This window comes from Plecotus auritus (genome assembly GCF_963455305.1).
Source record: "Plecotus auritus genome assembly, chromosome: 3".
Taxonomy (NCBI): Eukaryota; Metazoa; Chordata; class Mammalia; order Chiroptera; family Vespertilionidae; genus Plecotus; species Plecotus auritus.
The window spans coordinates 191,178,457-191,201,740 of NC_137772.1; the positions used below are offsets into that span (position 1 = coordinate 191,178,457).

Consider the following 23,284-nt stretch of genomic DNA (forward strand, 5'->3'; position numbering starts at 1 on the left):
AAACTTCTCCTGATTCATTTTTTGAGTATTTACCACAACAGCACTGTATCTGACACATAGCAGGCATTAATGAATGAATGATTCAACCTATCAAATGGGGAAGGGGAAAGAGCTGAAAGAATTGGCTAAAAGTAATAAAGACTGATTAATAAGCAACTGTGAGAAATTACTGAACCTAGAAGCCAGAAATTCAGAGATTTAATCCAGGCCCTGCTGCTAAGGGATCATATGCTCTTGTTCAAATCACCAGAACGCTCTGAACTAGTCACTTTTCCCCAGACAGGCATTACGTATTTGTTCTGCTGAGTTCACAGGCCATCTGAGATAATACACAACAAAACCATAATGGCTTATACAAATGTAAGACATTATTTTAGGCACTTAGTTTAATATTTTAAATGTGCTAAATGCTTTTAAAATAATAGTATTATTTTTAAAAACAATAAATAATAAAAATAAATGAAACCCAAGAATTATCACAGCCAAATGCTTTTTAAGTGCTAAGCTATTCTTCTTGGAATGCTATCTAAGGCAATGCTATAAAACCATTTTTGGAAATATCAGAATCACTGGGTTCATATTCTATGTTTCAGGATCTGTGGAAGTAGAGTTCTTAGGGTGCCACGAGGAAAAGAATTTCCTGAGGCCCCCACAGGAGGATGGAGTTTCATGGAAAGCTTTATTGATGATGTAAAATTAATGGGATTCCCGCCAAGATCCCATCTCTGTCTGTCTTGCCATGGAAAAAGTCTAATCTTGTCTTCAGCAGGGCCAGAATGAAGGCCATTGTCCAGAATTTCTGCTCCATATCAAAGTACAGTATAATCCAGCATCTGGCTAGCATAGCTTGTGTTCCCAGCTGTAGTCCATTGCCTGTGGTGTTCACACAGCAATGGGTCATGCGGTTGCTTAAAGACACATGGCTTTGGAGAGAGAACAGGTGAGCCCATGGGTGAGTGCAGGTCACAGAGAAAAGAGAACAAGAGACCAAGCTTGAGCAAGAAAGAGAGAACTTTTGTCTAGGGATTTAAACTATTCAAGATTTTGAGTGTTTCTGATGTGGTCCATCCCCTAGCCAATCCATTGTTCCCCAGCTAGACTGACAAGCAAGCACCTTCCCTATGTTACCCTGACTTCACTATGCATGTGCTCCCCTCCCCCTTTGTTCGATCCCTTCCCCCAGTGATCTGCAAGGAATGGACCGGTGGTTCCCTGGGGAACGTGAAGCTGTAGCTTCCTGATGAAGCTGCCCAGTGACCATGCTTACAATGTCTGACTCTCCCTTTGCTCTTTTTTCCCTTTTAATATTGATAAACTAGTTAATTATGATGATAACACCATCAACCCACTTTTTGAAATATCAGAATCACTGGGTTCATGTTCTATGTATCAGGATCAGATGCAGAAAAGTCAAAGAAGGAAAATAAAACAGGGATGGTGTTTAGCAGACATCCTAAAGCCTGTTTGTTAATTGGGATTTGGGGGTTGGGGGTGCAGGGAAGGAAGCTGGGGAGGATAGAATTATTTGAGGAATTCAAATAATTTGAGAAAATCCCGATTATACAAAATTAAACAAGTTTCTTGTTGCAAGGCATCCCAGCATCTTTAATATGTAACTATTCACCCTAAATCCTCAAAAAGGTGATAAGGTATACAATTTGCAATAGTATTCTAGGGAGCCTTCTTTAGGCATATAAAATTTGAGTTCATACATAATTCTCCTCAAACACTAGTAAAAAAAAGTGCCTGTTACTTTATTTTTTAACAAACATTGGGGTGGGGGGGGCATAGAAGTTCTAATAAAGAGCAATACCTAGGGATTTTAGAGTGCTTTCTAATTTGTCCAGATCTGTAGCTGATAAAATTGGTTTGCCAGTCATGAGGAGGAAAAAGGTCAAGACCCAACTCTAATTGTCCAAGGACTATATTTTCCTTTCAAAAATTTTATGATGGAAAAGCAAACAAAACATTTTATAATGCCTTTTGAGAAAAACACGCAAAGAAATAGCCCATAAGTAAATATTTCAGAAGTCAAAAAGAAAGCTATATAATGAACTCAGGGTGTGAGCTTGGAAGGCAGTTGACTGGCTGCCAAGGAGCCTTTTAGAACAGGCTGCTCTGCTCAGTCTGCCAAGGGGCAAGGTCTGGCCTTCAGCTGTCAGTATCCCAGGGCAATCAAATTCTGGAAGCTACTTTATCCTAAGAGAGTTCAGGAGAGACTGATATACAAGACACAATGTCAATTGACTGATTTACACAATAAGAAATTGAGTAACAAGGAACAGATCCTTTCATCTTCTCGCAAATGCATTCTGTCCTTGTAGACAAGCTGGATGCAAAGCCATAATGAGGGTCAGAAGATTGCTCAGTGAGCATGCATCAGAAAAAAGAAAATTGTTATTCAATTTAAATGTTTCATGGCATCAGGATAAGGCAAAATCTTTAAAATAAATTTTTAAAAAGACTACTCGCTATCAAGACTACTCGCTATCTAGCCTGGGCAATTTTGCCTACTTTAAAGTAGTTGGAGATGGCCAATATTAACCTCTGCTGCTGAAAGGGATGAAACAATATTGGGGGACTAGAGGTAGGCAGAAATATTACTGAGCAAAAATTTGGGGAAAATTTTATGAAACATAAAAAAAGTTAGGGAATTCAAAATAATTCCAAACAACTAGGAATTGTTTGCATTAATAATACAGAAATAAATAAGAATTATTTTAGATAAAAATATATGAACCTGAATAAAAGAGGGAGAAATAGAAGATCAGGTTTCTCCCATCGTAGGAAGATGTAATGAGTTCAACTCCAAATCCAGAAGTGGATATCAAGTAATGAAACAACTTCTAGACAGTCTATAATTTAACCATGATCAGTATGTTTTTTCCGTTCTTGTTACACATACATGCAAGTGTATATGCCTTGTTTAAAAACCAAATCACAGCAAATCCTATGTGTATTTATCTTTGTAATGAACAGCATCTGGCAAAGTACTGAACACACAGTATGCATTTTATAAATAAGTGATGGTGAGTAACTGAACTTAAATTTAATGGATTTTCAATAATGTTTCACAGATAATAATTTCCTTTGGATTATAAACTAGAGAATCACTTAGTATTATGTTAAACTTCAGAAACAAACCCTACTTGAATGATACAATTACAGAAAAGGCTGAAAATTCTACCCATATTCTTGAATGAATAGCATCTTTTAGAGATGAGCTTTAAAATTAAGGAAAAATATTTTCTTGTTACCAGACACAAATAGGCTTTACAAAAATTCTAATTTAACAAAACTAAGAACAAAAGTGACCAAATTATTACAAAGAATGATCTAGATGACTGGCACTTATTATATTGCAAATTTATTCCTCTAGTGGATTTAATACTGTTCTTTGTCTTTTATTAAAGCCCTTTCTTTAGCCAGAAAAAGAACAGGATACAATTTGCAAGTCTAGAATTCCTGGACTGATAAAAACAACACCAGGTGCCCTTGAATTTCCTGTTCACGTGTTTTCTCCAGACTCCCCTATTCATTAATGGAGACACTACCAATAATAGTTAAGTCCAACATTCTTTCGTTTACCAAGCCTGGGGAAAGGCGATAAAAAATCTGGCACTCAGGCCATCTATAAATAGAGGTGGTGTCTCTAACCATTTACCATCAAACTTCTAAAGTGGGAAAACAACTGCTTTACCTGACTGATAAAACACACTATGAAACTGGTGGTTTCACCTTAGTTTTCACATATTACATTTCAGATGAAAGAGTATCTTTAATGCTACTATACTACCTTGGGTTATAAAAAAAATTGCCTAAATTCATCATTAGTTGTAACCATTATGTCATAGGCTATAATAGGTCTTTAGGTTAAATACCATATATGCTGGTCCCTAATGCTAGAACAGCCACAACTTCTTTCCTCTCTGAGGTGCAATCCAAAGAGGAAGAAGATCTGGTAAGGGAGCTAGGGTTGGTTAGAGCATCATCCCGATTCAGCAAGGTTGTGGTTGCATCCCTGGTCAGGGCATATATTAAGAGTCAACCAATGAATGCATAAATAAGTGGAACAACAAATTGATGTTTCTGTTTCTCTCTCTCTCTCTCTCTCTCTCTCTCTCTCTCTCTCTCTCTCTCTCTCTCTCTCTCTCCTTTCTCTAAAATCAATAAATAAATAAAAAAGCAAAGAGGAAGAAATTCACAGCCAAGTGAGCGTTCCAGTCCCAGTCCTAACTTTTACTAGTTGCATGACTCCCATCCAACATTTATTGTACATATACACTATGTGCTAGCACTGCACAAAGTACTGAGAATAGGAAGACTGATAAAATATATATATATATATATATAATATATATATATATATATATATATATATATTATATATATATATATATGGTCTCTTCTCTTAAGGAAGTTCATAATCTTATGGGAACACAAAAAAGGGAGAAATCAGCTCTCCAGAGGAGAGGTGTAAGGGCATGAAGTAGACTGGCACACTTGAGTGTAGAGAATGGCTTAAGTACATTTAGTGAAACAGCAGAAGATGAAGGTGAGATGGGAATCATGTTAAAATACCCTCCCCCTTTTTTTTTGCCATGTTAAAAAATTATCTTGAGCATAAATGGGAGTCAGATAAGGCTTTTCATAAAAACATTTATTGAGTGCTTACCCAAGTACCAAGATCTCTTTTACATGTTTTAATGCATTTAATCCTCCTAACCAACCCTAAAATCCTATCTGATTACCACTTGTATAGACTCTGCTATTATAAGGCAGGTGCCAGTTAGGCAGTAGATTAGGCTAGAGAAATGTAAATGAGGTTAGGGGGACTCAATAATAAATAGTCATGGGTTACAAACTGAAAGCCTGAAGCCTTATTTTGTTTGGCTTGCACTATGATTTAAAAATGGAAAGATTTCATATAAAAATTCAGGTTTCTGGTTCCTCTTAAACAATCACATCTATCAAATATGAGCCCACATTCTTGACTGGAAATAGCTGGAACAGAGAAGTATCAGCCTCCTAGCAATACCACATCCAGCCACAGTCCACCAACCTTCTACCCCCTCATGCTCACCTTCCTTCACTCATATTATTACCTGTAAGCTTTATTATCTGCTTCCTGTAAACACTGAGACTATGGTCCTTTTAAGATAGTAGCAGAAGAGACTAAAAGAAGGTCTCAGCTGGAAAGAGTGAAATCTAAAATTACCTCTGGGTTTCAGATTTGAACGACTGGATAAATGGTCCTATCATTTCTTGGTAAGGATAGGTAATATCAGAACAGCAAAATTGGTGGGGAAGAGTAAGTTTAAGGCTGATCTTGTCTGAGTTATTTAACTAGACTCAGGATTCTCATCTCTAAAATGGAAATAATGGCCCTAGCTGGTTTGGCTCAGTGGATAGAGCGTTGACCTGCAGACTGAAGGGTCCCGGGTTCGATTCCAGTCAAGGGCACATGCCCAGGTTGTGGGCTCGACCCCCGGTGGGGGGCATGCAGGAGGCAGCCCATCAATGATTCTCTCTCATCACTGATGTTTCTATCTCTCTCTCCCTCTCCTTTCCCCTCTGAAATTAATAAAAGTATATTTTAACAACAACAACAATTTCTTAAAAAATAATAAAATAAAATGGAGATAATGCATGCCAACTGTACAGCCTTGATGTGATGCTTCAATGGTGGCAGAGCACAATGATGCAGGGCCAGAATGCATGGATCTGAATTTTGGCCCAGATACTCACTAACTGTGTGACTTTAAGCAAATTACTTAAAAGATCTATGCTTCACTTTTCTGTAGACGACAATAAAGATAACAATGGTCAACTGTGCACATGCTGATTATCTAATACAAGACTTTTAAGAATTAGGAAAGTTAATACTTGTAAAGGACTTAGTGCCTGGCACAGAAAAATGTGAGGTGTTTGATAAATCAATAAATTATGTGAGAAAGTATTTTAAAATATCTCTTGACTCATATTAAATGGCAAAAATGATTAATTTTCTTCCCTTCCCTGCCCAGTCTTCCTGGATCACCCCTCCTGCCTTGGGCTGCTATCTTAAGTTAGTTTATAAATGTTGTCTCTAGTGCATATTCCCTATTTCTCCTAGTCTTATACCTACTTGAGTTGACAAATTAGATTGCTTTTAACGGAGGGAGGAGAGAAATGTATCAAAAAGTGCATAGCAGTTTCTTAAACTGAAAGACCTGAAGTAAAAAAAAGAGGTATCTGTAGAAGTTGTATTAGAAGTTAATATTGATTTGGGGGTATAAATAGAGTAGAAAAGTGTTCTGGAGAAGAACTAATCACTGTTCTCACAAGATGCTGCAATTCTTATGAGGCAACAGACATCCAATTTATAATCTAGTGACTGCATTTAGTATCAAAAGCTTTTGTTTTGTTTTCAATTAGTTAATGTGACTCTCTACATTTGGTGTGTGCCCTATTCACTAGTCAAGAAGAGTGAATTCATAGATACTTTTCTTTTTGTGTGAGTCATAAGCCTGGTGGCGATGGTGCAATGGTGCAGAAGTTAACATTATCACTTTTATTTTCAGTATTGTTTTAGAAAGAGATGTATTTTTCCTGCAGACAAAATATACTTTAATGGTTGAGTTTCCAAAAGCTTATTTGGCCATAGTAATGCTATTAATGGCAGATGACTTGGGTATGTTGATCCAAATAATTACTAAAAATTCTTCTGCACTTTAAAGTTTGTTCGTTTGTTTTTAAGATTCCACACATAAATATTACCCTTTTTAGCTTCAACCAATTTGAAGTCTGTTGGGACTCTTGAATCTGGATATAGATTTCTCTCCCCAAGTTTGGGGAGTTTTCAGTCATTATTTCTTTATTTTATTTATTTAGTTGAATTTATTGGGGTGACATTGGTTAATAAGATCTATAGGTTTCAAGTGTACATTTCTATGATACATGATCTGTATATTGCATTGTATATTTACCACCCATACATTATTGCTTTAAATATTGCTTTCTCTTTCTCTTCTTGGGGATTCCCATAATGCACACTTTTATTTCTTAATCCTATCTCATAAGTCCATAGGCTTTCTCTACTTTTTTTTTTTTTTTCATTCCTTTTCTTTTTGCTCCTCTGACTGGATAATTTAAAATGACATATCTTCTAGTTCACTGATTCTGTTTTCTGCTTGGTCAAGTCTGCTGTTGAAGCTCTTAACTGAATTCAGTTTCATGGTATTCTTCACGTGTAAGATTTGTTTGATTTTTTTATAGTTTCTATCACTTCATTGAAGTTTTCATTTTGTTTATACATTGCTTTCCTTATTTTATTTAGTTATCTATATTCTTCAAGTTCGCTGGACTTGTTTAGAGGATTATTCTGAATTCTTTGTCAGATAGTTTATAGATCTCCCTTTCTTTGGGGTCAGTTACTGGAGTTTTATTAGTTTCCTTTAATGGTATCATGTTTACCTGATTTTTTGTGTTTTTTTGATTCCCTGTGTTGTTATCTACACATTTAGGTAAGTGGTCTCCTCCTCCAAACTTTACAGGTTTGCGTTGGCAGAGAAAGACCTTCACCAGACAGCTCAGCCTGGGGTACAGGTAGTGCCTGTGGGCAAGCAGGACTTTCTATCGGGTTCTCTACTTGGGTGAGGCCACTGCCCATGCTCTAAAGTCAGGAGGATTGTTGTGACTGGGCTATGCAGTTAGATGAACTTGCTGGCTGAGCTCCACATTCAAACAAGGCCACTGGAAAGGTTCCCTGATCGGGTGGGGAAGCTGGCAGTGTTCCTGGGTAGGATGATGCCACTGTTTGGACTCCATGAATGGACATGGCTATGGCCTGATCTCTGTAATCATACCTGGTTGGGTGGGATCCCTGGCAGTGCTCCCTGACCAGGTGGTGCTGCTAGCTGAACTCCAATCTGAGACAGGGTCGCAGGCAGGGCTTTGAGGTCAGATGGGGCCTCTGGCTATGTTATGCAATCAAACAGGGTCACAGGTTGTGTTCTGAAGTTGGGCAGGGCCTCAGGCTGGGCGTTGTGATCAGGTAGGCCATTGGCTATGCTCCACTATTAGACTAGCCAGGTTCTTTGGTTGGGAAGGGCCTCCAGTTGTATCCTGCATTTAATGGTCTAGAGACTGTGTTCCATGGATGGGCTAGGGTTGCTGTCCAAGCCTCCACATCATGTGATGTTACATGTTGTATTCTGCAAATGGGTGGGGTCACTGGCTGGCTCTCTGCCTGAATGAGGCCGCAGGCTGTGTTCAACAATTGGGCAAGGCCATAAGTTGGGTTCTGCTGCACAGAAGGGCTATAGGGTAGGCACCATAGCTGGGTGGTAACACAGACTAGACTCCAAGGCTGCTCAGAGTCATGTCAGGCTCCCTGGTTATGGGGGGATAGGGACTGTACTTATAAAGGCTGCTTATCAGTATTCAAGCAAGGCTGTAGGAGGTCTGGGGTGGGAGGTGTGTCAGCATCAGCCCTGGATTGTGGTGTCTTGCACAGATAGTTGCTAGTTCATCTTCTGTGAGGGGGGTTAAAGTTGGGAATGACCTATGTCACCATCTTGATACTATCACTCCCTGTGCTTATGTTAACTGGCAGAGATGTAATCCTTTCTAGTAGGGATTATGGCAATTTCTATCAAGGAACGTAAAGATTTTTTATCTTTTGACATAATAATTCCACCTTTAGGAATCTATCCTAACATGTACTGTAATCAAAATTGCAGCATAGATTTATATTTTAATCAATGCATTGTTTAAAATAACAAGCAAAACAAATGTTTAAAATTAGGTAAAATGATTGATGAAATGATGATGACAGCAAGAGATGACATAGAAATAATAGTGAAAAAAATATCCCTCAAAAAACTTTAACAGCCTGAGAAATAATGCTATATAAACAAGATACAAAGTTCTATCTTTATGTGAAATATGCACTCTACTATATGAAAAAAGGGAGTAAATTATAGACTATTTCAATTTTGTCCTTTATCGTTGTTTTTTTTAATTTTCCCATGAGGGAAACAATCATTTTTATAATAAGAAATAAGTATTTAAGAGTAGTTGTGTGTGAGTGGACATAGGAACAGTAAAAGAGAATCAATTTGTACTTTTCAGCGGAGTGGTGTTGTTTTTTAAATTCTTACTCTAGGATTTGTTTTTATTGACTTCAGAGAAACAGGAAGGGAGAGGGAGAAGGTGAGGAAGAGGGACAGGGAGAGGGAGAGGGAAGGAGAAAGAGAGGGAAGGAAGGAGGAAGGGAGAGAGGGAGGGAAAAGGAGGGAGAGAGGAACATAGGCTGCCTTCCATATGCACCCCAACCAGGGATAGAATCCACAAGCCAGGTATGTGTCCTAACCAGGAATCGTGGGACCATTTGGTGCATGGGACAATGCTCAACTAACTGAGCCACCCAGCCAGGGTGACAGGTGTTTGTTTGTTTTTCTAGGTACCACTGAACTTAGATTTTTTTCCTATGAGCCAAATTCTTAGTTCTGGTTTTGTGGAGGGTTATAAAGAACAGCAAAAAGAGTTTGAAGTCATGGATTAAAACTAAAGACAAACCATGAGACAAATGGGAATTATTATTTTTTTCAGTCATCTCTTACACCTCTTTTCAGGGAGAGTTTTTTGGTATTCACAAACTGTCACTCTCTTCTCTAATTAGCTTTTCTACTGGTAACTCAAAGGTCCTTATCAAAATAAAAAAGCAGGCAGCATAAATCTTACTTACCTAAGTTAACTTCAAGTCCTATTCAAGGTAAGAAAACTACTCCAAAATCAAGAAGAGACTAAATAAATGCTCTAGCTTTAAAGAATATCCCCCCTTTCCTTTACTACTACTTAGTCTGTTCTAAATGAGATAGTGCCTGATTCAAAACACCAGTATAGCCAAAAATGCCTATTTTGTGCTAAAAGGTGAAGACCTGGTGTGACCAGGAACAACCAATAAATGGACAGGGCAGGAAAACGATGAGTGGTGAGAGGTGGTGTGACATGCTGATTAAGGAAAGAGGAGGAGCAAGCTTTGGGAAGCAGCCTGAACACATAAATCACTCAGCAGTTCAACTAAAACAAATGTGCTCATCTTAAAAGTGAGCTTCTAATTGAAATGAGAGAGAGAGAGAGAAACAGACCGACATTCACACAAAATTAAACTTGAAAATAGATGAGTTTAAAGGAGAATGTAAAATGCAAATTTCTAAAACATGACTTTAATTGAAAATATAAACTCCTATTTTAATTTCCCATTCATTCAAAATATTCAAAGCTTCTTCATCACTGTATAGCTTCAGAAGAGACCTATGTGGAGCCCGCCACTGTACAAATTTCTTTTATATTTCTTAATTTTAATTTGAAAATTGTTGTGTTATGTTGTTTATGGTTCCTCTTCAAATAAAAACCACTTGCTGAAAGAGATCACACTAATTTAACAACTTAAAAGCCAGAAGCAGCAGTCCTTTTTGAGGGCAAAAATTAGATTAGACTAAAATTAAAACATGGTATCATCAAGTTTATAATTTTAAGATATAAGTAGCTATGAGTAACTTTTAGTTATTTTGAGTCAACTCTCCCAAGAGAATTTTTGACCATCACAAGTGACCAAAGAACTCTGTTCCCAGCTAAAAGCAGATATACCATGTGACTCATCAAACTCAGACATTGTGTTAAAAACACGCACTACTTGACTACTGTAACTGTGAGAAAGTCCAGAAGGCATCCACCTCATTAAAACACCATAGTACAAAAAGGCAGAAAAAACATTTCTTAGTGCTAGTGATCTTTGTAATACATACCTGAACAGCTGGTTATCTAAAATCAGATCAAACAGGGCCATACCATTTTATTGTCTTATGATCTCTAGAACACAATTCTGGTTTTATTTGTAAAAAAGTATAGGAGAGAAAAAATACCTAAAATGGAACAAAAAGTACATTGTATAGTTGGTTGTTATCAAGGATATCCTGTAATTCAAGTGAGTATACTGGCAAGCCCTTCCATAAATCAGCTTATGAGTTTAATTATGTCCAGCTTTTTTTTTTTGTTCTTGACTTTTACAGAGAGGGCAAAGGAGAGAGAGAGAGAGAGAGAGAGAGAGAGAGAGAGAGAGAGAGAGAGAGAGAGAGAGAGAAACATCGATTTGCTGTTCCATTTATTTTTTTATGCATTCATCGGTTGATTCTTGTACGTGCCCTGACCAGGGATCTAACCCACAACCTTGACGTATCAGCATGACACTCTAACCAACTGAGCTACCCAGCCAGGTCTGTTCAGCATTTTTCTAGAATCCACAATAAGTCTAAGATTGTAAATTTAGTTCACAAGCTGGTAAGACTATTAGAATCACAGAACTTGAAAACAGCAACTCTATTATGTAGTCCATGTCCCTCAGTTTACCGAAGTGAGGCCCACAGTCATTTGGCTATCTGGTGGAAATGCTTGGACTAGAACACTCAACCCTCATGAGGAGCTCCCAATCTAGCTGGAGAGAGCACAGTGCAGTGGCAGCTGTAGGACACAGTACGGACCCTGCAGAGAAACTGGCTATCAGAACACTGACAGCCATGGCTGAGTTCTGGATGACATGGTATCTATTAGTTCTAACACTGACGTCCATGTCTGACACTAAATCATTGCTTCCTCTTATGATTGTAGATCTATGGATCAGATAACTGGCTTCTACCTGCTTTTCTCAGAAGGCTGAAGAATGACATTTTACTCTATACTTTGTAGAAACCGAAATACTATGACTAAAAGCTTCTTGAAAGCTATTAGAATTTTAATTACAGAAGCTAGACACCATTAAGTGATGTAGATTTATCTTGGGATCCTAACTCTGTCTATAATTATTTCCTTATAAAATGTGCCCCAAAGTGAGGGTCTCAAAATCTTATACATTGCATGGGGTCACGGGCACTCCTTGTTCATGACAACCAAGCATGAGGTCAAACCTAAGTGTATATTCAAATGTATGGAATTTGCTATCATTATTTTATAGCAGATAAAATAAATTTTCTAAAATAAAAAAATACACTTTTTTCTTTCCAAACTGGAAATATCTTTTTTTTGTATTTATGAAAGTAAAGTGTTTCATGTATAAATGTGAAAATATCCAGAAGTAGATTAAAATGCAAAATAAAAATGACCTCGCAATCCTGCCTCCCATAATATTCAGTGTTTTTAATTTAATTTAATTTTATTTTATTGATTTTTTACAGAGAGGAAGGGAGAGGGACAGAAAGCTAGAAACATCGATGAGAAAGAAATATCGACCAGCTGCCTCCTGCACATCCCCCACTGGGGATGTGCCTGCAACCAAGGTACATGCCCTTGACCAGAATCGAACCTGGGACCCTTCAGTCCACAGGCCGGCGCTCTATCCACTGAGCCAAACCGGTCAGGGTCATAATATTGTTTTAACTGCTGGGCGATAGACTGGAATTAGACTGCCTGGGTTTAAATTCTTGCTCTGCCGCTTACAAACTGCAGTGTGTCAGTGTCCTTATCTATAAAGTAAAGATAATGACAGCATGTGAAAATTAATAACTAGGATTTTATTAAGTCTCTTTATAAAGTATAGGTATTGTTCCAAGCACTTAAAATATATTAACTAATTTTAAGAAACTGATTGATTGATATGTGTTAAAGCACTTGAAATAGTGCCTGAGACTTAGTAGAGTGCTCATTAAATGTTAACTGTTGCTATGTCATTCCAAAACTTTAGTGCATATATAAACACACACACACACACACACACACACACACACACACACACACACATACACACACACACGTATGTTTTTTGTTGTTGTTTTAAGGCTGATACAAAGTTTTCTTTAATTATTCTTGGGGGGGAAGGGATGCCACACTTCTACTCAATTAAGAGAAACATTTTTATCAGCACAGAAGTCTTTTTAATTTTTTCCCACTTATCATGCCATCAATTCATAGGGGATGGGTCCCAGCAGCTCAGGCTCCTTTCCATTGGTTCTCACAAAGTGAGCTTCTCTGGGCGGAGCAGGCTGAGCTTCAGTGGAACCCAGGTACCTTTCTCTTTGGCTTCCTTTTTTCTGGCCATTTTCCTTCACACATTTCAGGAAGCTATCCCGGCTCTTAGAGGGCTTAATATGCTCAATACGTACACTAATTCTCTGGGCAAGAATCTGGCCCTTAACTTGCTTGTTCACAACAATGCCCACTGCATGCTGGGTGACGTTGCAGACTCATGGTAACATGAGTGGGCCTTCCTTTTGGAACAGCGCCCATTCCCTTCAAGTCCACAGTATCACCTTTCTTGTAGATTCTCATGTCTGTGGCCAAAGGAACAACTCCATGTTTTCTAAAAGGCCTAGAGAACATATAGTGGGTGCCTCTCCTCTTTTCCTGTGTGTTAGTCATTTTGGTGAATTACTGGAAGATGGCGGTTCCGGCCAAAAGGGCACACACACCGTTTTAATATAAATGGGCTCATATAAAGTGTTCTGAAACTTGCTTTTCCCTTACAATCTTGCAGACATCCTTTAATATTAATACAAATAGATCCTTTTTATCCTTTTTAAGAAGCACATAGTAATAATATTTCCTAACATGAATTATTTTTGGATAGACATAGTGATTTATGTGTATCATCTCACTTAATCCTTATACCAATCCTAAAACGCATGTGCCATTATTATTCCCATTCAGAGGTGAGGAAAGTGAAACTCAACTGGATTATGTAACTTGCCTAAAATCATACAGCTAAATGTGATAGAGCCAGGATTTGGACTTAGGTCCCTCTGAAACTAAGCAAACATGGCACACTCCATCTTCTGCAGTGCTGCAGTTATAAACCAATGCCCACTAATAGATGTTAAGATGGGTTCCATTGCGGGGGTATTTTTAACAATTCCACAGTGAAGGTGATTAGATCATGTATTGTACACTCTTTCTCCTATTTCCTTATTATATACTTCCAGACATGCAATTGCTAAGTCAGAGAATATTCACATTTAAAATTCTGATACACACTGCCAGACTGCTTTCCAGAGAGACAGTCACAATTGACCATCAAGTCATTAAGAGCCAACACAGGGCACTGTCTATCTTTTTCATCTTCAACAGCCAGATTAAAAAGGACCTATGATGTCTTAGTTTTGCTTATGCATTTCTTTGACTAAAATGAGTTAAATATATTTTAAAGTATTATTTCTTCCTTTATAAGCTGCTTGATTTAAGTCTCTTGCCTACTTTTATATTGAAGAAATTCTTTAAACCATTCAGACTATATTTGAACAATATCACAGCCCATTCTGAGGTATTTTAAGTAGCTGAAATCATACCATATGCCAATATTTAAATAATTTCAATTTATTCAACTTAAGAAAAAAGTCAGAATATCGTTTAGTTCTTGCAGGAACTATAGTTACTATATTAGAAGAAGGGTACTTTTCCATAAATCAGTAGGATAAAATAAAAATTGTCACACAACTCAAAAGATTAAGAATATAAGTAAAAAAAAAAAAAAAAAAGGAACTCCCATTTGACCCAGTGATCCCACTTCTAGGAATATATCCCAAGAAACTAGGAATACCAATTAGAAAGGATATATGCACCCTATGTTCATAGCAGCACAATTCACCATAGCTAAGATTTGGAAACAGCCTAAGTGCCCATCAGCAGATGAGTGGATTAAAAAACTGTGGTACATCTACACAATGGAATACTACGCTGCGCTAAAAAAGAAGGAATTCCTACCATTTGCAACAGCATGGATGGAACTGGAGAGCATTATGCTAAGTGAAATAAGCCAGTAAGAGAAAGATAAATATCACATGATCTCCCTCATTTATGGAATATAATGAACAATATAAACTGATGAACAAAACCAGATCCAGAGACAGAGAAACATTGATCAGACCATCAAACCTCAGAGGGAAGGTAGTGGAGGGTGGGGGTAAGGGGCAGAGATCAACCAAAGGACTTGTATGCATGCATATAAGCCTAACCAATGGACACAGACAACAGGGAGGTGAGGGCATGAGTGGGAGGGGAGGTGGGGAGTAATGGGGGAATAAGGACACATATGTAACACCTTAATCAATAAAGAAATTTTTAAAAAAGAATATAAGTAAAAACATAGGTTCCCAAACTAAAATTTTCTGTTATTCAGATGTGGCATTAAGAGCCTACTAGTATAGTTTGGATCCTATCTATTTGGACTAGCATATATAATTTTTTTAAATATATTTTTTACTGCTTTTTAGAGAGAGTAAAGAAGAGGGATAGAGAGATAGAAATACCAATGAGAAAGAAACATCACTGATCTGCTGCCTCCTGCACACCCCCTACTGGGGATCGAGCCCACAACATGGGAATGTGCCCTAATGGGGAATCGAACCAGTGAATTCTTGGTTTCTGGATTGACACTCAACCACTGAGTCACACCGGCCAGGCTATAATTTCCTTTTTTAAAGCAACTAATCAATGTCCTTGTTCTTGTCATGACCATCACTGTCATCATCATGGCTACCATTTATTAAGCACTTTCTCTGTGCCACACAGTGCTGTGTGCATTATCTCAAACATCATAACAACCATATGAGAAGGTACTATTTCCCCATTTTACAAATGAGAAACTGAGGCTCAGAAAAGTTAATTTATTTGCCAGAGGCCAGCTAGAAAGTGGCAGAGCTGGGATCTGAACCATGTGTACAGGACTACTGTTCACATGGTTCTAACATCATGCCTACCCTTTATGGACCAGACTCAATTACTTTAACAAAGCTAAAGCCAAAAATAAATCTATGCCTTCCTAAAGGCAAGTCAAGAAAATTACTGGTCTTTTTTTATATGATCACCTTACTTACTCTTAATAAATCTTAAATTGTTGTATAACTTCTGGTTTTAAAGACACAACTCACCCCACCTTCTATCAGAAACAAGGCTGCGTTAACTTTCTTCCCACTTAATCTGTCCTCTTGTCCAAAACAGCTCTATAACTGCTAGAAGAGTTTTACTGTATAATCTGTTAGAAATTTAGCAATTATTTCACAGATTAGTTAAAATACATATTTTCTACCCTATGCTGTCCTGTTATTTGTAAATAGACAAAAAGTATCAGAATGCTTTACTGTATGTGCAGGAGGATTAACCAACACTGAGTGGCAGCCAGAATCCAGGCAAAGATGCTCCATTAGGGTTGAAGTCCATGTTTAATGTGCATCTAGATGGGTTCTCAGGAGCCCTGAAATAACCTCAGGAGTCCACAAAGGAGTCCCTCTTATCTGCTTGGCAGCCTTACAATCAGAAAGTTCTTACATCTAACCTAAATCTCTTTCACTGCAATTGAAACTCACTTCTTTTTCTCATATTCTCCATAAAAATGAAGAATTTCACTGTAGCAATTAACATGCTCAAATTCTGACAGAAAACAAGAAAAAGGTAGATGGGATCAGTACTGATATTCTTTAATTCTCTTCACTGAAGAAAATCAAACGTTCTTATATATAGTCAGTCCATTTTGTAAAGAGAAGAATTGCTTGTCTCCCAAGAAAACTATAAAACTGATTTGAAAATAAAGTAGCTTTTCTAAAGTCTTCATGACTTGTAACTATTGAGAGCTTAAAAAACAAAAACCCTTCATAGTGCTTTTAAAGGTCTATTAATAATAAAACCAGCCCTAGCCAGTTTGCTCAGTGGATAGAGCATTGGACTGTGGACCAGAGTGTCCCAGGTTTCTGGTCAAGGGCATGTACCTTGGTTGTAGGCTCCTCCCTGGCCCGGGCCCTGGTTGGGGCATGTGCAGGAGGCAACCAATCCATGTGTTTCTCTCACATCGATGTTTCTCTCTGTCTTTCCCTTTCTCTTCCACTCACTCTAAAAATCAATGGAAAAATATCCTCAGGTGAGGATTTTAAAAATATATTAAATAATAACAATAACACCACAGGTAACTCTTATCAAACACCTCTGTGTCAGGTACAGTGTTAAATGTTTAGCATGCATGACATGCTTCAATTTTCACAGCTCATAACCAATTCAGCTACATCATCTCTCATCTGACCTTTATTTTAAAGTGGGTAAGCCTTCCTTCATAAAGGACTTTGTTCCTTAAAGCAATAAGTTCTTTATAATAAACTTGATGCCTGGTGTACGAATTCGTGCACAGGTGGGGTCCCTCTGGGTGGCCTGCGGGGATGGGGCTGAAGCCCGCACCCAATGTCCCCTGCAGCTCCTACCTGCCTCTCCCACTCATCCTGGCCCCACTGCACCTGCCGCAGGCTCACGCCCAATCGGTCTTGATCAGGAGAGGGTCACGCCACCTCAGCAGCGCTTGCAGGCCGTGAGCCCTGCATTTGGTGCCCTCCCAAAGGGAGTAGCTTGTGGGATCTGGCTCTCTGACATCCCCCGGGGGGTGCTGGATTGGGAGAGAGTGCAGGCCAGGCCGAGGGACCCCACCAGTGCACAATCGGGGCTGGGGAGGGATGCAAGAGGTTGGCCAGCTGGGGAGGGACAGTGGTAGGGATCCAGGGCGTGTCTGGCCCGTCTCACTCAGTCCCAATCGGCCAGACCCCAGCAGCAGGCTAACCTACCGGTCAGAGCGTCTGCCCCTTGGCGGTCAGTGCATGTCATAGCAACTGGTCGACCACTCGACTGTCTGCCCCCTGGTGGTCAGTGCACATCATAGCGAGCAGTTGAGTGGCCTTAGCATATCATTAGCATATTATGCTTTGATTGGTTGAACAGTCGATGGGTCACTAGATGACTGGACACTTAGCGTATTAGGCTTTTATTATATAGAACTAGGGGCCCAGTGTACAAATCTGTGCACTTTGAAAGGAACTGTGGGCTGTGAGGCTGCGGTGGGCACAGGGGAGGATCTTGGCTCATCCTCTATGCTGCCGCTGACCCCTCCTGCCGTAGCCCCTGGTCCCATCTGCCGGCAGCCCCTGACACCGCCACTCTCACATGCTGATGGCACCAGCCCCACTCACACACCCACTGACATCACGGAACAATTGGGGCCGGCACCATCAGCGGGAGCAAGTGGCTGCTGCTGCCCCGATCGCCCCTCAGGAGCAAGGGGAGGTAGAAAAGCCCTCAGGGGCAATCAGGGCTGCCAGCCACCACTCGCACCCGCTGATGGCACCAGCCCTGCTCACACATGCCGAGTGATCGGGACTGGCACCAGGCAGAAGCAGCGGGTGCAAGTGGTGGCTCCGGTGTTGGCTGCGGGTGTGAGCGGGGCCATCGCTGGCAGCAGGTGCGAATGGCGGCTGCCAGCTCTGATCACCCCTCAGGAGCAGGGGGAGGTGGAGAAGCCCTGAGGGGCAATTGAGGCCGGCAGCCACTGCTTGCACCCACTGACAGCACCAAGCGATCGGGGCCGGCACTAAGTGCTGGCAGTGGGTGCAAGTGACAGCTCTGGCACTGACAGCGGGTGTGAGTGGGGCCAGTGCCGGCAGCAGGTGCAGGTGCCAGCAGCAGGTGCGAGCACCCAGTGGGACTGCAGCATGTGGGAGCAAAGAATTTTCAGTAACCTCCAGAGGCTCACACTGATGACAGCAACCAGCGCCCTGCCTTGGTCTGGTGCCCCCGCTCACTTGCTCCACCATCCCGCCTTAGCCGATGCCCACAATGTTCTGTGCTCTGCTGCCTGCTGCCGATGCCTGCCATGTTCCGTGCGCACCCCCTGGTGGTCAGTGCACGTCATAGCAACCGGTTGTTCGGTCTATTTGCATATTAGGGTTTTACATATATAGATTTTACTTTCCTCATCTCTTCCCATTATAAAAATTTGTGGAAATATAGCAACCCCAAGGGTTTACAAAACTAAGGAGTGTCATACTTACCAATATAGCAAAAAAATTTATACAAGATTTAGGAGCATGATTAGAAACTATAATACTTTTGCACTAAATAACTTCTCTGTTCTTTCCATCTACCTATCTATCCATCTATCCAATATCCATCTATATCATCTATCTATTCTCACACCTAAACCAAACTATTTTATCTTTAGAGCTGTAAAATATATTTTGGCATCGGGTGGGGCAAATTTCTCTTTTTCCTTTGTATTCCCCCCAAATTCTTACACACTGTTTTATATGAATACTAGAGGCCCAGTGCACGAAATTCATGCACGGGGGTGTGTGTCCTTCAGCCCAGCCTGCACCCTCTCCAATCTGGGACCCCTTGAGGGATGTCTGACTACCCGTTTAGGCCCAATCCTAGGATCGGGCCTAAACGGGCAGTCGGACATCCCTCTCACAATCCAGGACTGCTGGCTGCCTGCCTTCCTGATTGCCCCTAACCGCTTCTGTCTGCCAGCCTGATCACCCCCCAACCACTCCCCTGCCAGCCTGATTGATGCCTAACTGCTCCCCTGCCAGCCTGTTTGCCCCTAACTGCCCTCCCCTGCAGGCCTGGTCACCCCTAACTGCCCTCCCCTGCAGGCCTGGTCACCCCTAACTGCCCTCCCCTGCAGGCCTGGACCCCCCCCAACTGCTCTCCCCTGCAGGCCTGGGTCCCCCCCAACTGCCCTTCCCTGCAGGCCCGGTCACCCCCAACTTTCCTCCTCTGCCAGCCTGGTCACCCCTAACTGCCCTCCCCTGCAGGCTTGATCGCCCCCAACTGCCCTCCCTTGCAGGCCTGGTCCCTCCCAACTGCCCTCCCATGCTGGCCATCTTGTGGCAGCCATCTTGTGTCCACATGGGGGCAGCCATCTTGTGTATTGGAATGACGGTCAATTTGCATATTATTCTTTTATTAGATGGGATTAGATAGGATAGAGGCCTGGTGCACAGGTGGGGGCTGGCTGGTTTGCCCTGAAGGGTGTCCCGGATCAGGGTGGGGGTTCCCTTGGGGCGTGGGGCGGCCTAGGTGAGGGGCCTGTGGTGGTTTGTAGGCTGGCCACGCCCCCCAGTGACCCAAGCAGAGGCCCTGGTATCTGGGATTTATTTATCTTCTATAATTGAAACTTTGTAGCCTTGAGCAGAGCCAAGCCTCCTGCTCGCTCCGTAGCCACAGCCATTTTTGTTGGGATTTACTTATCTTCTATAATTGAAACTTTGTAGCCTTAAGCGGAGGCCAAGGCAGGCCAGGGCAGGTGGAAAGCTTGGCTTCCTCCATTGCTGGGGAAACCCAAGCCTCTTGCTCTCTCTGTGGCCGCAGCCATCTTGATTGGTTAATTTGCATACTTGCTCCTGATTGGCTGGTGGGCATGGCTTGTGTGTATAGTGGAGGTATGGTCAATTTGCATATTACTCTTTTATTAGCTAGGACTAGAGGCCAGATGCACGAAATTCATGCAAGGGGCTCAGCCCCTGCTACCATGGCGGCTGCCTCTGCCTCAGCGGCATGGCAGCCGGGCGGTGGGTGGGGACCTCTGCCTTGGCCCCCGCCGCGGAGGTTTTGTCCGGAAGGTTGTCTGTAAGGACGCTTGGAAGGATGTCCGGTCTAATTAGCATATTATGCTTTTATTATTATAGATTAGAATCTGCTTGCAAAGTTCAATTAAAAATAATGTTGAGATTTTGATTGGGTAATACCTTTTTGAAAAGAGAAAAAAGCATGATTTAAACCAGGCGTCCTCAAACTATGGCCTGCGGAGGACATTTATCCGGCCCGCGGGGTGCTGCTGCCTGTCCTGCTTAGCAGCCGAATCGTCCCGGGCCCGCAGTGCGTATAGGAATTTGTTCATAGTTTTTTTTTTAAACTATAGTCTGGCCCTCCAACGGTCTGAGGGACAGTGAACTGGCCCCTGTTTAAAAAGTTTGAGGACCCCTGATTTAAACTAACCCAGCCTCAGATTCGTGATTAAAATTACCATTTTAATTTCAGTTCCTTTGTGAAGGTATTTCTTCAACCCGGGGAACAAGTATCCAAATTCAAGGTTAAGGTTTTTAAAAGTCCCTTTTAAAAAGCTGCATCCAAAATTATAATGCCTGTATTAAATAAGAAATTCAATAACTATCAGGAGATGCCTGCAAGACAGTTGGGGCTTCAGTCTGGCAAAAGATAGAAAAATAGAAGGAAGACACTAGCTAAGCTAATCATTTCACTGGTTCTAGGTAAGGCTGATCAAATAATTGGCATCATTAGCATACTGTCATACACTGGACAGTATACCAGTAGGAAGAAACCCAAGTAGTAAGAGAGATGACATGAGCACTCTACTATCCTATAATACTTTTGAAAAAGCAAGAGTAACCTACAAAAATAATCAGTACGTGTGACAAGTAAGCCTAGGTGAGCTTAGCTGCTGTGGTTCAGTGGTGAGAGCATCGTCCTGCTCATTGCAGGGTCTCAGGTTCGATTCCTGGTCAGGGCACATATCCAAGTTACAGGTTCAACCCCCACTCGGGATGTGTGCAGGAGGCAACCAATCGATGTTTCTCTCTTTCCCCCTCTTTCTTTCTCTTTCACTGGAATCAATGAAAAAAAAAAAAAAAGCGTGGGTGGGTCGCTCTTTCATAAGCAGGGCTTCAGAACAGGGAAAGATCCATGTAGACTGTAGTGCAGTGCTCAATGAAAACTAATAAATTGGGTAGGTCAGCTTTAACTTAACTGAATGCCTGGCAGTCATCAAAATTTAATGACAGCTATTGAGAAGCCCATAAGAAGAAAAACAGTGATGATTTCAACATGGTTTATAAATCAAGACTGAGTCACACTTACAGCACCTTAATCAAAGGTCAGCGATCCTATAAGCAAGCATCTCTCATTGTTCTTGCAGCAGCTACTACAGATGATATACATCAACTGTGATCAGCATTGGATTACCCCAATGAGAAATCTCTAAATGCTTTGTGGCTTGAGGGGCTATTCAAAACCAGAACCTGATCCTACTCCCCTACACATGGCCTAAAAAGTCCTTATTCCATTGGACTTGCATCCACAAAAACTCCACCCAGCTTCCTGACATCATGGAAATGTACCAGTTCACTCAGAAAACCTAGTATGTGGGCTCATCTATTTGTGGAAAGAGATAATTCTTTCCAAAATAACTGAGTCAGAAATTTTTAACAGCACTAGATTTGTTTTTTTTTATTTTAAAAAAAAGGGGGGGGTACTTTTTTTGGTCATCATTGAATAAACAGGATGAGTACTGTTTCTCCTTCCAAGGAGCAAAAACTAATGCTAAACATAGCTGGGAATACTGGTTGGTAGGAAACAGGGTAAAAACTTTTTAAAAAATTTAAATCATATGCAAACTCTACAGTTTAATTTTTAAAGTTTTATTAGAGAATGCAAAGCAAGACGTTTCAGTGACTTCTTTACCAATCTGTCACGCCAGGAAGTGTTACTCAGGGAGGGTATCTTCTCTGGAAATGAGCAGAAAACTTACCTGTGAGTTGGTTTTAAGGCATTTTCACTAAAATCGGGAAGTTAAGACTATTTAACCTTCTGAGGATCCTGCCAGTTTTATTATACTGTTTGTACTTTTAAAGGTAACTACTAGCACTTTAAATTAAGGAGAGAGCACAGCAGGGTTGAATAGTTTTCACACACAAGCCTCAGAACTCTATTTGTAATGAGATACACTGTAAATCATAAACAGTACTCCACACTCGATAGCTTTTACTAAGTGAAAGTGGGATAATTTGGTGGGCCATACATTTTTAGAAGTGAAATAAAAACTCTATGTAGTTCCTCACATAATTCAAGTGCTGTGAAGGTCAAATGGAAGAGGTAAAATTGCTTTATAAAAGACAACACTCTGCTCAACGTAAGGTTATAAATGCATTGAAACAATAAAAATCCTAAATCCAGGATAATGGTTATTTCTGAGGAGGGCGGGAAGGGAAGAACCAGAAAGGCTTCTCAAACTCTATCTGTAATGTTTTGTGACTTAAATAAAATCCAAGACAAATACTGTAAAATATTAACATTTGTGCAGCAGACACATAAATGTTCATTATACTTTTCTCTATAACTCTGTAGGTTTATAATAATTCATAATAAAACCTGCAATAGTAAGTTTTGTAATATAATCTTAAGAAAATAAAATGACAAAGATCCAAGGAATCTTTGTCTTTTAAAGGTTTCTCATAATTTTGTTAAGGCTACTTAACTTTATACATAGAGTATCTCACTTTCTACTAACCACTATCTATTTTCCTTACTAATATAATTACCATCTCTTTTTTCCCCCTTACACTTCCATCTAACAGAATTGAAATAAAAAAGCACACCTCTCTCTGGAGCATACAGACAAAGGAAGCTCAGTGAGATGGGCTCAGTGAAGTGGGGTTCTGGGGAGTAGCTGGCAGAGGGAGGGGAGAGCACTGGACAGAAGACCAGT

At 40.4% G+C, this 23,284-nt stretch overlaps 1 protein-coding gene and 1 pseudogene across 3 annotated transcripts in view; both read right to left on the reverse strand.

Annotated features, from left to right (window-relative positions):
- Positions 1-23,284, reverse strand: part of STK38L (serine/threonine kinase 38 like) — a 73,124-nt gene that overhangs the window by 24,645 nt on the left and 25,195 nt on the right. The window lies entirely within an intron of this gene.
- On the reverse strand, positions 12,930-13,395 carry LOC308244991 (large ribosomal subunit protein eL21-like; annotated as a pseudogene). The gene has a single exon. The product of its transcript is annotated as a large ribosomal subunit protein eL21-like (transcript).